This window comes from Ahaetulla prasina, chromosome 2 (assembly GCF_028640845.1).
Source record: "Ahaetulla prasina isolate Xishuangbanna chromosome 2, ASM2864084v1, whole genome shotgun sequence".
NCBI lineage: Eukaryota > Metazoa > Chordata > Lepidosauria > Squamata > Colubridae > Ahaetulla > Ahaetulla prasina.
This window is the reverse complement of record NC_080540.1, coordinates 150,331,313-150,349,620: the sequence shown is the minus strand read 5'-3', so window position 1 is coordinate 150,349,620 and position 18,308 is coordinate 150,331,313. Positions and strand designations below refer to the sequence as shown.

The following is an 18,308-nucleotide window of genomic DNA, read 5'->3' as shown; positions in this document are numbered from 1 at the left end:
GTTGTTGGGGAGGCTTCACGCCACGACATGTTTACTGGACCCGTGCCCTTCCTGGCTGGTACTGGCCACTCAGGAGGTGACACGAGGCTGGCTCCAGAGGATTATCAATGCTTCTTTGTTGGAAGGGGTTTTCCCTGCCGCCTTGAAAGAGGCGGTGGTGAGACCCCTCCTCAAGAAGCCCTCCCTGGACCCAGCTACTTTGGGTAACTATCGTCCAGTCTCCACCTTCGCTTCGTTGCGAAGGTTGTAGAGAGTGCTGTGGCGCGACAGCTACCCCAATACCTGGATGAAGCCATCTATCTAGACCCGTTCCAGTCTGGCTTTTGACCCGGATACAGCACAGAGACAGCTTTGGTCGCATTGGTGGATGATCTCTGGCGGGCCAGGGACAGGGGGTACTCCTCTGCCCTGGTCCTATTAGATCTCTCAGCGGCTTTTGATACCATCGACCATGGTATCTTGCTGCGCCGGTTGGGGGGATTGGGAGTGGGAGGCACCGTGTATCGGTGGTTCTCCTCCTATCTCTCCGACCGGTCGCAGACGGTGTTGACAGGGGGGCAGAGGTCGGCCGCGAGGTGCCTCACTTGTGGGGTCCCGCAGGGGTCGATTCTCTCGCCCCTGCTGTTCAACATCTATATGAAGCCGTTGGGTGAGATCATCAGTGGCTTCGGGGTGAGATACCAACAGTACGCTGATGACACCCAGCTGTACTTTTCCACCCCGGGCCACCCCAATGAAGTTGTTGAAGTGCTGTCCCGGTGTTTGGAAGCCGTACGGGTCTGGATGGGGAGAAACAGGCTCAAGCTTAATCCCTCCAAGACGGAGTGGCTGTGGATGCCGGCATCCCGATTCAGTCAGCTTGTTGTGTCTTGCCCGCCCTCAGAGCAGCCGGGGTCTTCTTACCTGCTCCCCAACACTGAGGAATGTATGCCTTCCGGCCCAAGTCCTGGCTCCATGCCCCCACAAACTGCAGAAGAAGGAGCATCTCCCTGCCCCAGCCCTGACTCCATGCCCAGGCAAACGGAGCAGCTAGACCCTCCCTCCTCCACAGCAGGTGAGCCTGAGGAGGGTTTACTCCCAAGAACAGCTGATTGGAGTGACCTCGCATCAGAAGATTGGAGAGGCGGAGGCAACAGAGGGAAGGAGGGCAGGCCTTAATGAGTGCTGAGTCATGGAGCCCCACCCCATGGCCTATATAAAGGAGCTACTTTCTGGCAGTCTCTGAGTCAGGCAAAAGTCAAACTTATCTTGCTGAAGTCACTTACTGGTCTCCTGCCTGCTCTGAGGACTTTGCTAGGACTTTGGGCAGAGCTGCAGAGGCAAGCCTGATTCGGATTTCCCGGACCCAGCCAGCGGAGGAGTGGGACACGACATCTTGCCTGACTCACACATCTACAAGATGGATCTGCAACAGCTGGCGCTGATTGTGCAGCAGCTACAAACAGACAACCAGCAACTGCAACAGCAAGTCGCCCAGCTGACTGCTCAACTGGCTGCTGGGAATGCCCCAGCAGTCCAACCTCCTCCTCCTCCTCCTCCTCAGCGCCACAGCCCGCACCGTGCCGGAGAAGTTCTCAGGACGGATGGAGATGTTCCCGGCCTTCATGGCCCAGTGCCAGACCTACATGGCAATGCGGCCGGGGACTTTCCAGATGACCGCCAGGGTGGCCTTCGTGATGAACCTGTTGTCTGGCCAGGCTGCGAGTGGGCCACGCCTTGGTGCTCAGGGACAGCCCCTTGCTGGCGGACTACCAGGGGTTCTGGGGCAACCACGCCTGATGTATGAAGACCCTGTGCGGGCCCAGACGGCTGCCTGGCGCTCGGAGAGATCCAACAAGGCCCCGCCCGGGAGTACATCGGAATTCGTTGCTGTGCCATGATTCGGACTGGAACGACACGGCACTAGCGGACGCGCTCAAGAGGGGCCTTCGAAGAGCTGCAGGACGAGCTGGCTCGGGTGGAGGCGCCGCGACCGCTGACCTGGTGCCCTCTGCCTGCGCCCGACACCTGCCTCCAGCAACGCCTGCCCTGTCGCCGCCCGCAACCGTCAAAGACCGCCGCCTCCTCGACCTGCCGACCCCCCGGCCACCTGCCTGTGGCTGCCGCCGAGGAGCCCATGGAGTTAGGAGCGGCCAGGCCCGCCTGACGGCCCAGGAGCGGAGCCGAGGCGCCAAGGGGGCTGTGCTTGTACTGTGGGGAGCCCGGCCATTTCGCCAGATGCCCCAGGAAGCGCGGAGCACGACGCCTGCCCCGAATCCCGGCCTGGCCAGTCGGGAATGGGCAGGCCCGCCCAGGGAAACCCTAGGCCGGGCACGGACCAAGCCCCGCCAGACATGGCCGACGTGGACCCTGGGCCCCTCGGCACCTGATTTTGGACACCCGGTGTGGGTGGGTGACCGCCGGAAGGGATCCCGCACACGCGCTGGTGGATTCGGGGCCACCACGAACTTTATGGACCGGGCCTTCGTGGACCATTTTGGTGTCCCTTGGTTCCGTAGACCCTCCGATGAGCGCCGAGACCATCGACGGGAGGGAGCTGGTGGCGGACCCATTAACTTCGCCACGCAGCCCTTGCGCCGCCATCGGGGACCACGAGGAGGCGATTCGCTTCACGTGACGGCGGACCTCCACTTCCCAGTGGTCCTTGGTCGTGCTTCATGATCAGTGTGGGTTTGGGTCTGCTTTCTGGGTGGATGTGCGGTGGTGACATCCTGTGTGGACCTCGTGAGTGTGGGTCTGGTGTCATTCCTCGTGTTAAGGACTCGTTTGTCAATAAGGCGGGTTTCAAATGGCTGGTAGGCGGAGGTATCATCTCGTTTGTTCATGCTGTGTGGGCGTTTTTCTATCTCAATGGCTTCTCTGATTATTCTGTTGTTAAAGTGTTCAGTTTTGGCGATAGTTCTGGTCTTTTTAAAGTCAATATCATGTCCTGTGACTTTAAAGTGTTGGACCAGGGAAGAAGTTGGTTCCTCTTTTTTGAATGAGTTCTTGTGTTCTTCAATGCATGCACTTATTCTTCTGTTGGTTTGTCCAATGTATGTGGTGGGGCAGGCGGTGCATGGGATTTCATATACTCCTTGATTTTCTAACTCAATTTTGTCTTTGGGGTTTCTTAGGATGGTGGATATTTTTCTGTTTGTGCAGAATGCTGTCTTGATGTTGTGTTTGTGGAGGATCTTGCTGATTCTGTCTGTGGTGCCTTTTATATATGGGAGGAGGGCTGTGCCATTTTCTTGTTCTCTGTCTTGGATTTTAGTGGGGGGTTCTTTTTGGATTAGCTTGGTAATCTTATTTGTTTGGAATCCATTGGATGTTAGTACGTTAGTGAGAGTGTCTAGTTCGGGTTTTAGGTGTTGTTCATCAGCTAAGCATTTTGTTCTGGAGATGAGTGTCTTGGCTACGGAGTTGATCTGTGCTGGGTGGTGGTGTGAGAGTGCGTGCAGATAGCGGTTTGTGTGTGTTTTCTTCTGGTAGATGGTGTGTCCTAGGGAGCCATTGGGTTTTCTGTAGACTAAGACATCCAGGAAGGGAAGTTGGTTGTTAACTTCTGTTTCTACATATATATATATATATATATATATATATATGTAGGTCTTTGGTTGTTCGGGTTTTCTCCCGTGTAAAATTGGAAGTGTCTTGGCGACGTTTCGACGAAGTCTCAGTCGTCATCTTCAGGCTTCAGCTTCGTGCTTCTGGGAGCAATATATATATATATATATATATATATATATATACTGTATAGTCGTAGGTTTTCACGGGTATAGGTATGTAGGTCTTGGCGTATTCGGGTCTTTTCCCATGTAAGGTTGAGAGTATCTTGGCGACGTTTCGATGAGGTCTCATTCGTCATCTTCACGCTGGTGCTTACGGCTTCGTGCTTGTGCGAACAAAGCGTGGTCAGGACTGCCGTCTCTCTATAAATATTGGTGGGGAGATGGGGAGTGTTGGCTTTGTTGCAGCAAGCGGGTTGGTTGGCTGTGTGGTTGCATCTTGATTGGTAGGTGGAGTGGATGTTTGCAGATTAGTTGGCTGTTTCATAGCATTCTGTGTGAGTGTGGTCCTTGTTGTGTGCCTATTAGACCTCATTGAAACGTCGCCAAGATACTCTCAACCTTACACAGGAAAAGACCCGAATACGCCAAGACCTACACACACACACACACACACACACACACACACACTTAAGTTTAGGTAGCAAGATTCTGGTTCACCTCTCACTTTTTCAATGTGAAGTGGAAGACACTTGTCCGTTGTGAAAACAGGATACAGAATACAGAATGACGAGTTGGAAGGGATCTTAGAGGTCTTCTAGTCCAATCCCTACTCAGGCAGGAAACCCTAAACCATTTCAGACAAATGGTTGTCCAATCTCTTCTTAAAAATTTCCAGTGTTGGAGCATTCACAGCTTCTGGAGGCAAGTTGTAACGGGGTTGTATTGCAGGCAAGGTACTCTGCAACTCTAGATTGTTTTCGAAATGGCTCCTCAAACTTCTTATTAATGTGAGAACCAGCTCTCCCAGTTACCAGTGAAACTCATTCTCATATACCCCACAGTGAAACTGATTCTCTTCTGGAAATAAAGGGCAGTTGGCATATCGACCAAAGGTGATTAGGACCAAAGTGCTGCTGGCTGTAGTTGCAGTTTGGTAAACCAGAGATATAATAATAATAATAATAATAATAATAATAATAATAATAACAACAACAACAACAACAACAACAACAACAACAACAATAATAATAATAACAACAACAACAACAACAACAACAACTGTGTTTGTTGGTGGGAGGCCACTGTTCCTCAGATTGCCGGCTGTGAATCCCTCTATGTGAGGTGGGGCCATAGGAATCAGTTGGGCTTGTTGATCGACCTGGCTCCTTGCTGCGTGACCACAGCCCTGCCCGAGCTGTTGAGGTATTTGGCGGTGGCGGTTGAGACCCCCAGACTTATAGTCATGGGGGATTTCAACCTGCCATCAGCTGGCTTGTTATCGACAGCAGCTCGGGAGTTCCAGGCTTCCATGACGGCCTTGGACCTGATTCGAGTAAATGATGGCCCTACACACATGGGGAGGCACGCTGGATCTGATTTATATCTCTGGACAGTGGTAAATGATCTGGAGTTGGGTGATTTAGTAACAGAACCAATGTCATGGTCTGATCATTTTCCTTCGCCTAGACTTCCGGACCGCCACTCACCACCGCAGGGAGACGGAGCCTATACGCTGGTTCCGTCCCCAGGTGCCTGATGGACCCTGAGAGGTTCCTGACGGAGCTTGGGCCATTCCCTGAGGATCTGGCCCACGGCACGACTGAGGAACTAGTCGCGGCCTGGGAACAGGCGCGGCTGGGGCCCTGGACCGTGTCGCGCCTTTGCCTCTGACCCGGCGCAGATCTCGTCCTGGCCCTTGGTTCTCTGAGGGGCTGAGGGAGATGAAACGCCGGAGAAGACGCCTAGAGAGCACCTGGAGATCCAGTCGTCAAGCTGATCGGATACTAGTTAGGTCCTATTCTAGGACCTACCTGGTGGCAATGAGGGAGGCGAGGCGCCCACGCCCACCCTCATTGCGCCGGCAGATAACCGCCCGGCCGCCTGTTTGGTGACCCGCCTCCTTCATCAGGAGGTGCGGATGACCTTGCAGGACGTGCCGAGGAGTTTAGTGGTTATCTATACGATAAAATTGCTCAGCTCCGGGATGGTCTGGACCAAATTGGGATGATCCAAGCGAGGGAGAGGAGGCACGCCTTGTTGAGTCATTTGGGATGAGTTTGACCCTGTGGCTCCCGAGGACGTGGACAGGTTGTTGGGGAGGCTTCACGCCACGACATGTTTACTGGACCCGTGCCTTCCTGGCTGGTACTGGCCACTCAGGAGGTGACACGAGGCTGGCTCCAGAGGATTATCAACGCTTTGTTGGAAGGGTTTTCCTGCCGCCTTGAAAGAGGCGGTGGTGAGACCCTCCTCAAGAAGCCCTCCTGACCCAGCTATTTTGGGTAATTATCGCCCAGTCTCCAACCTTCGCTTTGTAAGGTTGTAGAGAGTGCTGTGGCGCGACAGCTACCCCAATACCTGGATGAAGATGTCTATCTAGACCTGCTCCAGTCCGGCTTTTGACCCGGATACAGCACGGAGACAGCTTTGGTCGCATTGGTGGATGATCTCTGAGGGCCAGGGACAGGGGTTATTCCTCTGCCCTGGTCCTATTAGATCTCTCAGCGGCTTTTGATACCATCGACCATGGTATCTTGCTGCGCCGGTTGGGGGGATTGGGAGTGGGAGGCACCGTGGTTCTCCTCCTATCTCTCCGACCGGTCGCAGACGGGGTTGACAGGGGGCAGAGGTCGGCCGCGAGGTGCCTCACTTGTGGGTCCTGCAGGGGTCGATTCTCTCGCCTGCTGTTCAACATCTATATGAAGCCGCTGGGTGAGATCATCAGTGGTTTCGGGTGAGATACCAACAGTACGCTGATGACACCCAGCTGTACTTTTCCACCCCGGCCACCCCAATGAAGTTGTTGAAGTGCTGTCCCGTGTTTGGAAGCCGACGGGTCTGGATGGGGAGAAACAGGCTCAAGCTTAATCCTCCAAGACGGAGTGGCTGTGGATGCCGGCATCCCGATTCAGTCAGCTGCAGCCGCAGCTGGCTGTTGGAGGCAGTTATTGGCCCCAAAGGATAGGGTGCGCAACTTAGGTGTCCTCCTGGATGATCGGCTGTCGCTTGAAGATCATTTGACGGCCGCTCCAGGAGGGCCTTCCACCAGGTTCGCCTGGTTCGCAGTTGCGCCTTCCTTGATCGGGATGCCTTATGCACAGTCACTCATGCCTGCTACCTCTCGCTGGATTACTGTAATGCTCTCACATGGGGCTCCCTTGAAGTGCACTCGGAGGCTTCAGTTAGTCCAGAATGCAGCTGCTGGTGATAGAGGGAGCTACGCGTAGCTCCCATGTAACACCGCCTCCGCGCAGACTGCACTGGCTGCCTGTGGCCTTCCGAGTGCACTTTAAGGTGTTGGTTATGACCTTTAAAGCGCCCATGGCTTAGGACCTGGGTACTTACGGGACCGCCTGCTGTTACCACATGCCTCCCACCGACCCGCACGCTCCCATAGAGAGGGACTTCTCAGGTGCCGTCCGCCAAACAATGTCGGCTGGCGGCCCCAGGAAGGGCCTTCTGTGGGGCTCCTACACTCTGGAACGAGCTTCCCCGGTTTACGCCAAATACCTGACCTTCGGACATTCCGTCGCTAACTGAAGACACATCTCTTTATCGCGGGCTGGCTTAAATTGGATTTTTTAATGTGAAATTTTATTAATTTTTAAACGGGGTTTTTAGTTTACGGTAATTTTAATTTCAGGCTAATTTAAATAAGTTTTTTAAATGGTATTTTAACCTGTATATTGTATTGTTGGTTTTATCTTGCCTGTACACCGCCCTGAGTCCTTCGGGAGAAGGGCGGTATAAAAATCAAAATAAACTAAACTAAACTAAACAACAACAACAACAACAACAAAACAGAGTTGGAAGGGAATTTGGAGGTCTTCTAGTCCAATCCCCTGCCCAGGCAGGAAACCTTACACCACTTAAGAGAAATGGTTAACCAACATTTTCTTAAAAACTTCCAGTGTTGGAGCATTCACAACTTCTGCAGGCAAGTTGTTCCATTCATTAATTGTTCTGACTGTCAGGAAATTTCTCCTTAGTTCTAGGTTGCTTCTCTCCTTGATCAGTTTCCACCCACTGCTTCTTGTTCTACCCTCAGGTGCTTTGGAGAATAGTTTGACTCCCTCTTCTTTGTGGCAGCCCCTGAGATATTGAAATACAGCTAACATATGTGTGTGCAGAGCTGCCTCCACATTGGAAAAAAAAATGTAGAACAGGTAGATCTATCTCCTATCTGGAATTTTCAACCCTCACCATAATCACCTGTAACTTTCATTCAATTGCAATTTCTTTTAACACGTTCATTTCATTTCTTGTTGAATCAGCAAAACTGAAAAAGCCCTAAACCATCTTACTAATACCCGAATAGATTAGGAAAGACACATAAGGATTCTGGGAGGTCTGAGCAGATGCAAGTTTAAGCAGGTGCCATTTTTATTTTCTTTTTTCTTAAATGGTAAGATCACCAATAGGTTGAAATGCTGGCCTAATTCAGACAACGAAGTGGGATGGACGTAAAAATTATTTCATACATCCCCAGACACAATTGTACTTATTGAATACGATTGAGGCAAACAAGCAAAAATTATGTTTTTGCATCTTTGATACCAATGTTTGTGAACATAACCTGAGAATTGGACTGAAAATGTAAATATCTATGGAGATTCTCAGTCATCCAGGTCATAGTTATCTCAAAGGTGCTTTTTTCAAGAGACAACGGGACTTTTTGGTTTTTCTTTGACGACGTTTCACTTCTCATCCAAGAAGCTTCTTCAGCTCTGTCTGGTCATTTGCATTTTTTTCTGTGCTGTCTGCTGAACACCCTTCGAATGGATGGATTTTCAGAAAAATTGCAGACTACAGGAACCATTTGCGCTTCAGTTTGAGATGCAGACAGCACAGAAAAGAATGCAAATGACCAGCAAAGGGTATAAACCCTTCCATTCCCCATCATCCAGTCAGAGCTGAAGAAGCTTCTTGGATGAGAAGCGAAATGCCTTCAGAGAAAAACCAGAAAGTCCCCTTGCCTCTTGAAAAAGCACCTTTGGGATAACTGAAAGTTGTAGGTAGTCCTGGACTTAAAACTGGTCCTTTGAAGATCATTCAAAGACCTCTCCTGAGCTACTTATGACCCATTTCAGAGTCATGATGATTTATTCAAGTTAAATGATCACATTTTGGGTTCTTGCCAACTAGCTCAGTGATTAGCAATATTTTTTGCCAGTTTCTTGTGTTTACAACTGGTCTTCAACAAAAAAAAATCTCCATTGGGGAAAATCAGTTCACGTAATGACTGCCACACTTATTAATAACTATTGTAAAAAAATGGTTGCAATGTTGTACCCAGTGCCTGATGCTTTACAACCATAAAAACTTGTGACTGTAATTCCGGGCTCAGTTATAATCATAAGTCAAGGACTACCTGAATTTGCCTGTTCTCAGTTGGCATAAAAATGTTTGAAATATCTTTGCTCATATTTCTTGAGGTTTTGAAAGTTATATAAGACCTGTTCATGTGCAAATAATATACGGTTATTATGAAAGCACCGCTGGTTAAAATATATACCATTTTTCAGAGAAGGGAAAATGAAGCCGTTCAGATCTCCCCTTTTCTGCAGTTTGGGTAAAAAGAGATGTAAAACAATATGTTTATGTTTGCACACATGCTCAGTCATATTCAATAATATATGTTCTTTTCTCTGTGTTTTATTATGCTATTTTTGTACCTAGAAGATAAGCAGATAAATGTTTTAGGGAAAAGTGGGGGTTTTATACTCATAGGTTTACTTCATTTTGGGGTTTTTTTTTCCAGTAGCATTTAATCCATTTTCTCAAACTTTATTTAAGTACAGCAAATTGTTCAGAGAACTGAGTAAGAGCTGAAAACCTACCAAATTTTGACTCGGGAGAAAATTAATTCCTAACAGAGGAACATAAGTCTTTCTTTAATTAAGCCATTGAAGTTGCTCCTCCCCTCCTTTTTTTTTTGCAAATATTTATGATGTCTTTTACAAAGGCCTCATACCTTAGTAGTCTTATCCCATCATGTGCATTTTGTTTTAAACAAGTATTTAATAACATTGGTAATCGTTTATAATGCTGGTTTACAGGAACATAAAACCTTGCCTCATTCTTCTTCTCATGGACTTCAGAGGACATCTAAGGAGAGTTCACACATGGAATAATGTCAATAGGAGCTGATTCCAGGTTAGTGGTGGTAACAAGTATGTCATGTTTCATATCGCTTCGCCCAGATTTTACAATAGTTTATATTTGTAGCTTAGCATTAAGACCAGGCATCCTTATATAATGTTCTCCAGAAGTCTTGAAACTACAACCTCAGTAATTTTCAACTACAATACAATACAGAGAATGGTATGGGAGAGGTGGATCTGTTTCTTGTGATGGTGGTTGTTGTTAATCAGTCTTTCAGCACAAGTGAAATAACTAATATGTTTAAAGCCCAGAAATTGCATAAATAAAAGCTGAGAAATTTAATCAAGGTATAGTATCTTGCATCTGACTGGTTTTGTGAAATGCAGGGTCAAGCGCTGGGAAATTCAGGCAGTTCAAATGTGTATAAAGATTTATTGCAAGCTTAATTTTTCTACAAGAATCTGAATAGAATAGAATTCTTTATTGGCCAAGCGTGATTAGACACACAAGGAATTTGTCTTTGGTGCATATGCTCTCAGTGTACATAAAAAGACAAGATACACTCATCAAGAATCACAAGGCACAAACCCAGTTACAGTCATACAGTACAATAAGCGATCGAATCCTACAATCAATATCAATACAAATCACAAGGATACAAGCCACAAAGTTAGTCATACAGTCACAAGTGGGAGGAGATGGGCGACAGGAATGATGAGAAGACCAATAGCAATAGTAATGCAGCCTAATGTGAATAGTTTCTAGAGAACTACACATAATCCTCGACTTACGACCCCAATTGAGCCCAACATTTCTGTTGTTAAGTGAGACATTTGTTAAGTGAATTTTTCCCTGTTTTATGACCTTTCTTGCCACTGTTGTCAAGTGAATCACTGAAATTGTTAAGCTAGTTTCATGGTTGTTAAGTGAATCTGGCTTCCCCATTGACTTTGCTTGTCAGAAGGTCACAGAAGGTGATGACATGACCTCAGGACACTGCAACTGCCATAAATATGAACCAGTTGCCAAGCATGCAAATTTTGATCACATGACCATGGGGGATGCTGCAGCAGGCATATGTGTGAAAAACGGCCATAAGTCACTTTTTTGAATCCTGTTGTAACTTCAGACACTAAATGAACTGTTGCAAGTCAAGGAGTACATGTACTAACAATCAAAGGAAATTAGCGGTAGTTAAGAAGGAATTCAAGATGGGTTGGACTTAGATCTCTTATGGGCATGCAGGGATTCATGACTGATGACATGTTTGACCCTTCCTTCGAGCTCAGCCTGGTCATCTTATACACATAATTTTGGACACTTGAGGGAGGACACCCATAAGAGGAAAGAAACTAGGGCCAATATGGAGTATGGGCTTCATTAGAAAGCAGTGAGGAATTTGCTACTGTGCTTTGTTCTGAGAAATTATACTGTTGATAAAAAAAAAAGTTAATAATAGATGTTGCTATTGGACCGATAAAGAAGCAGCTGGGGAAATGAGAATTGTCTGAGCATCTCAGAAGCATTTGGATGCTTTTTTTTTGCCTTTTATTTTTCTTTAGAAACTTGGCTATATTCCAATAAAAACAAACAACAAGGTTACAGTTAAAATCAAACTAGAATAAAACGTCATAAAAAAAATAAAACGTTAGAAATCTCTAAAAACGTATACTTTCTATGAGCTGACTATAATAGACCACTATCAAGAGACGGTAGATACCACTTCCCTAACAAAAAGCCTAAGTGAACAAGAGTGCCTTAAGTTAATTTGTATATATTTGTATATAATTGTATATATAATAATTTGTATATATTTCGTGTTTTATCTTGGCTGTACTTGAGTCTTGAGTCTTGAGTCTTGAGTCCTTCAGGAGAAGGGCGGTATAAAAATTTAATAAAATAAAATAAAAATAAATAAAATAAGTTGTGCTTGTAAATCTCCCCCTTGGGCAAAGAGGGAGAGATGAGCATTCAGGCTGAAGTTGAGACACCCAAAAGAGCCACAGAAAAAGTTTCTGGAGGCTTGAGGGGAGTGCTCCTTCCATAGTCTGAAAAGCTCCAGACTCGGAGAGCATCTGCCTTTTGGCAGAAAAAAAACGTAGCGTCCAGTCTCCATGGCAGAAATTGATTTGTGATGGATTGTAACACGGATAGAGCAGAAACTGGAATTCTAGCATTTGTTTGTAAGAAGACTGCAAGCCCCTGAAGATAAATTTGTTGCGAAGATAGGAGAGAAGAAAGCAAATGGCGTTTTGTGGAATGTGTGTATTGGAAATGAAAATTAGGGAAATGCTTATTAACTAAATGGTGTGGAACTAAGAGATATACAAGAAAACACTGACTAAATGGACGAAATGAGAATTTTATGATTTATATTTTTTCTTCTTCTTTGGGATTATAGTGATTTAGAAGAAAAGTTTTTTGAATTTTTCTTTTTTAACCTCTTTTTGTCCGTTGTTAGGTTATATTTTTAAAAAATGGCTTTTAAGCAAATAGTACCAAAAGTCATTAAAAACTTTGAAATTTCTTCAGTTCAGATTCGAAAATTAAAAGGAGGAATTAAAGAGGAATTAAGAAATTTTTTACAGGAGTTTTTGGAGATTCGTTTTTCAGAAATAGATCAAAAATTTGATGAAATAGAGAAAGAGATGTTGGATTTTAAGGAAGTGGTGGAAGAGCAGAAGAGGGAAATGAAAATGGTAAAGGATGCAATTTCGCAAATATTAAGCTCTTCTATTCAGATGGAAGATAATTTTGAAGAAATTAATGAAGCTAATTTAGAGTTGCAAAGGAAAATAGAGGAAATTCAAAAGAATCAAAACAATTGGAACTTAGATAATAAGATGGAAGATATACAGGCAAAGGTAGATAGGGCAGATGAAGAAAGAGTAATATTACAATATAGATTAATGGAATATACTATAAGGGTGAGGGGGTTGAGGGAAAGTAGGAAAGAAAATTTAAAAGAGGTTTTTACGCAAGCCTTTGCTCAGATAAAGGGTGTGGAGCCAGAAGACTTTGAGATTAATATTGAAAGAATTTATCGTGTTAATTCTTGGTGGGCAAGACAAAATAGATTACCAAGGGATGTAGTTATTTATTTTACAACTAAAAAGATTAGGTATGAAATCTTGCAAGCCTTTTATAAAAATAAATTTCAAATATTGGGACAAGATATAAAAATGATGAAGGAAATTCCTCCTAAAATGTTAAGAAAGAGAAGAGGATTTGCTTTTTTAGTGGATGAGTTTAAGAAACATCAGATATATTTTAGATGGGAAGTTCCAATAGGTTTGTCAGTGAATTTTAGAGGCAGAAAGTATTTTCTTAGTTCAGTTAAGAAAGCAAGACACTTCTATATTAATGTTTTAAAGAGTGGGAATCCTTTGTTGTTAGATGCTAAGTTAACTGGTTTGGAAATGATGGAAAATAGAATAGGAGAGGGGAGGAATGTTTAAGAAGTGAATATAATGATTATGGTTAATTTTTGGAATTGATTTGTTTAGGATATAAATTATAGGATTTTTGTTATTTGCTATTTATATGGTATAAACTTATGGGATGATATTATTTAATTGTGAAGGATGGAAAGTAAAATTTATGAATTTAGATAATGTTGTGGATGTAATGATTTTATATTGTGGATGTAAGCTGCCCTGAGTTTTCGGAGAAGGGCAGGATATAAATGCAAATTTTAAAAAATGATTATTTGTTTTAATTGACATGTTTATAGACAGTAAAAGTTATGAAGTTAAGTTGGAAATATTGTATTTGAGAGACTTTATTCGTAATGATATTTGATTCATGGAGTAGTATTGGAAGATCGGACATTAAATGTTATGACAATTGAAGAAATATATAAGTGATGAGAATTTGAGTTCAAGAAGATAGATTGTAATTTAAGAAATGGACTTATGAAATTTGAAGGAATATACAAGTGGGGAAAAATTTGAATTTGAGAAGATGGACAAATTTTTAAAATGGACTGTAAGAAGAATGGACATTAAATGTTATGACAATTGAAGAAATATATAAGTGATGAAAATTTGAGCTTGAGAAGATGGACTGTAATTTAAGAAATGGACTTATGAAATTTGAAGGAATATACAAGTGGAAAAAATCTGAATTTGAGAAGATGGATTAATTTTAAAAAATGGATTGTAAGAAGAAGTAATATGTGAAGTTGGTACTGTTTCTTTTCTTTTCTTTTTTTATTATTCTTTCTTATCTCTTTATTTTTATTGTGAGGGGATTTAAAGTTTTAAAGTTTTGAGGGGTGGGAGTTTATGTATATTTTGTATACTTTAGCTTGTGATTGTTGGTAATAATACCTGGTATTTGCTCTGGGAAGTCCTGGGGGGGGGGAGTGGGGAGGAGGGGGGGGAAGGGCGGGGAAATGATACATGGATTGGTTATTAATGTACAGTAATGTTTGAAGATATAAAATTAAAATTTAAAATGATATTGGGGCTGCCCGCTAGCAACAGCATTGATGCTTTTGGATTTTAGTGTTGGAGAGTAGAACAGAACAGAACAGAATAGACAACCCCCTGCTTAGGCAGGAAACCCTATACCATTTTAGACAAATGATTGTCCTATCTCTTCTTTAAAATGTCCAGTGCTGGAGCATCTACAACTTCTGGAGACAAGTTGTTCAACTGTCAAGAAATTTCTTCTTAGCTCTAGGTTACTTCTCTCCTTAATTAGTTTCCATCCATTGTTTCTTGTTCTACCTCAGGTGCTTTGGAGAATAGTTTGACTCCCTCTTCTTTGTGGCAGTCCCTGAGATATTGGAACACTACTATCATGTCACCCTTAATCCTTCTTTTCATTAAACTAGACATACCCAATTCCAATAACCTTTATACGTTTTAGCCTCCAGCCCCCTAATCATCTTTGTTGCTCTTCTCTGCAGCCTTACTAGAGTCTCAACATCTTTTTTAAATCGTGGCGACCAAAACTGGATGCAACATTCCAAGTGTGGCCTTACCAAGGCGTTATAAAGTGGTATTAACACTTCACGTGATCTTGATTCTATCTCTCTGTTAATGCAGCCTAGAACTGTGTTGCTTTTTTTGGGCAGCCGCAGCACAAGAAGACTCCTGAGAATAAAATGGGTAGCCAAGAAAACAAACAAAAGGATCATATAAGAAATCAGTCCAAAGTTCTCACGCAAGAAACGAAATCATCAGGCTTCACATTATGTAAAGATCTAGCTCTCTTGGGAGAAGACGCTGTGAAAGGTAGAAGGAAAGAAAAGGAGGAGACCCCCTAACCCTAACCAGCAGCAAAGTAGATGGAATCAATTACAGGACTGAGTACACTGGGTACACTGTTGGAAGACCTGAAGAACCAGTTGGGGATGGACCCTCTGGAGAAAAATCTATCTATGTGGTTGTTAAAATCAACACCCATTTGATGGCACATGATCAATCAATCAAATTCATTGTACACTTATATTATAAATTGACAAAGCAGCTATAAGTCCTAAACTATAAAGGTCTTTATATATCATGATACTTTGTGACATGACAAGATCTTCAACTTTGTTTGATAGGAAACTGGTGGTTGCTACGGAACTTTCAGAATTTCTATGTGCCCAATAGATTGCCTTATTCAGCAACCTAGGTCCAGTGTTTTGCAGTAGCTATAAAGAGAGTCCTCCACTTACAACAGTTCATTTAGTGACCATTCAAAGTTACAACGGCACTGGAAAAAAGTGACTTACGGCTGTTTTACAACCTTTGGAGCATCCCCTTGGTATGTGATCAAAATTCAGATGCTTGGCAACTGACTCATTCTTAGGGCCATTGCAGCATCCTGAGGTCATGTGATCACTTTTTGCAACCTTCTGAGCAAAGTTAATGGGGAAGCCAGATTCACTTAGCGACCAGGTTACTAATTTATCAACTGCATAGGACCGGGATATCTTCGGGACCGCCTTCTGTTACCACATGCCTCCCACCGGCCGGTACGCTCCCATAGAGAGGGTCTTCTCAGGGTGCCGTCAGCCAAACAGTGTAGGCTGGCGACCCCCAGGGGGAGAGCCTTCTCGGTGGGGGCACCTACCCTCTGGAATGAGCTTCCCCCAGGACTTCGACAACTTCCTGACCTCCGGACCTTTCGCCGTGAGCTTAAGACATATCTATTCTTCCGAGCAGGACTGGCTTAATAGGGTTTTTTTAAATATGGATTTTATTGGGGTTTATTTTATATTTTGTATTGGATTTTAAATTTAGGCTACATTGAATAAGTTTTTTAAATAGTGTTTTATTGTAATGTATTGTATTATTTTATTTGCCTGTTCACCGCCCTGAGTCCTTCGGGAGAAGGGCGTATAAAAATTAAATTATTATTATTATTATTATTATTATTATTATTATTATTATTATTATTATTATTGCAGCGATTCACTCAACAACTGTAGCAAGAAAGGTTCTAAAATGGGGCATAATTCACTTAACAAATTTCTCACTTAACAACAGAAATGTTGGGCTCAATTGTGGTTGTAAGTCGACGACCACCTATACTTTGTGGAACAATCAGATCTCACATTGAGTGTATTGAAAAAAGGGTAAGGGTAAAGGTAAAGATTTCCCCTGTCCAGTTACGCCTGACCCTAGGGGCTGGTCCTCACCTCCGTTTCTTAGCCAAGGAAGCCAGCGCTGTCCAAAGATGCTTCTGTGGTCATGTGGCCATCATTATACTCATTAAAAAATATGTTAAAAATAGGGTATATTTTATGTTACTATGCTAAATCAATCAACAAACAAAAATACAAATACCACAACAGCATTAAGGGATTAACATAACTTCAAAATGATAAGTATATACATTATACAAACACACACATACTCACATATATATGCATATGCATTATGAACATACATATACATTGAAATAAAAATGATAAAGGGAACAATTCAAAAATTCTACATTGTTCAAGTTCTTCTTTACAGCATGTCAAATGTGAACATTGTACACATATCATGAGGACCCAGATTGCTGGGGGCAATATGCTCACTCTGTAAACCACTTAGAGAGGGCTGTAAAGCACTGTGAAGCGGTATATAAGTCTCAGTACTACTGCTGTTACTACTGCTGTCAACGATCCATTGCCGTAAATCAGGAATAAACTTTGCCTGCCATAATAATTCTTCTTAGCAATTCCCATACCCCCAAATTCCACAGTATTTTTAGTTGTTTTCCAAATCCTTAGAGTTTAGCCAAGAATCGGTAAAATGAAACAGTTGATCCAGAGTCATGTTAACAAGTCTATAGATATCAGCCCAAATTCAGCAATAATAAGAGAAGACTGAACCATGTGGTTTAATGTTCCAGCTCCTGATTTATATCTTCAGCAGCGGAATGATCATAACCAACTTTTATTAAAGATTCTAAGTATACCTAAAACAAAATGGTTGTTGTTTTAACCTCATCTTAAGATCATAAGAAATTGATTTGATGTTGTTAAATGTAACCCACCATTGATTTACCATGACAGGCTATTTAAACTCATTATTCCAAGGTCAGATAAATCATATCAATTTCATCAGCTTTCCCCCCCCCAAAAAAAAATTCCCAATAAGAATGGTTGCTGGCATAGGAACATCAGATAATTCTTTGAGAATTTTTCACCAGGTTTGAACTTCAGAAGCAAGAATCACATCTGGGTCAAATAAACTAAATAACAGATTCCAAATATTTGGAAGCTAATCTAGAGGACCCACCCTACCCCATCCCAATCGGATTCCCTTATTACAGCATCTGGCCTGTGGAGTTTCCTCATTTAGCCTGCTTAGCATTTTCACGGGTCTTAAACTCCACCCGAGGACAAGTCAGGAAAAGAGTTTTGATTCTCCTTTCTTCCAGATCGGGAAAAAATATTCACCTCTGGGAAAAAATGGAATCTGTCACAGCCCTGGGAAAAGAAAACGCCTTCACTTGGATAGATCTGCATTGATCAGAAAGGATGTTGCAGCTTATTGGCTGCCAGCAGCTGAATCAGATGAGGAGAAGGAGGTGTGGGAGTCACGGTCAACATCAAGGCAACCTGACAGCTCCGAGGAGGAAGAGGGAATGGAGCTATCAGAGAGAGAGAGAGAGAGAGGCGGAGCCTGGGCCGTCCATCAGCTCTCAGATGGAGAGTCAACAGCCCCCAGGTCTGGAGGTGGCTGATGAGGAAGAGGAGGAACAGCTGGGTCCAGTGCCTAATGCATGGATGCACAGAAGGCAAAGGAGAGGAGAGCAGTGGAAACCTGTGGGCCGATGCTTGGGATGGAAGAACCACCGCTGCTAGCAAAGCCTGACCCTAGTTCTGGAGATTAAAGGCAGGAGGCGGAGATGAATAGATGTGGCAGACAACTAATTCATCTCCCTGCCGGACAGACTCGTTAGCCTGCAGTGAGAGAGAAACTTTTTGCCAGGAGCTCCTAATAAAGGAATCATTGATTTAACTTCAGAGGGTTTGTCATGTTTGGGGAGCCGGGT

At 43.9% G+C, this 18,308-nt stretch overlaps 1 protein-coding gene across 1 annotated transcript in view; it reads left to right on the top strand.

Annotated features, from left to right (window-relative positions):
* The window catches only part of ANKFN1 (ankyrin repeat and fibronectin type III domain containing 1), a 214,456-nt gene that overhangs the window by 16,962 nt on the left and 179,186 nt on the right, over positions 1 to 18,308 (top strand). The window contains exon 2 of the mRNA XM_058172899.1: positions 9,773 to 9,869. The gene's annotated coding sequence lies outside the window, so the exon portion shown is untranslated. The remainder of the gene's footprint in view (positions 1 to 9,772; positions 9,870 to 18,308) is intronic.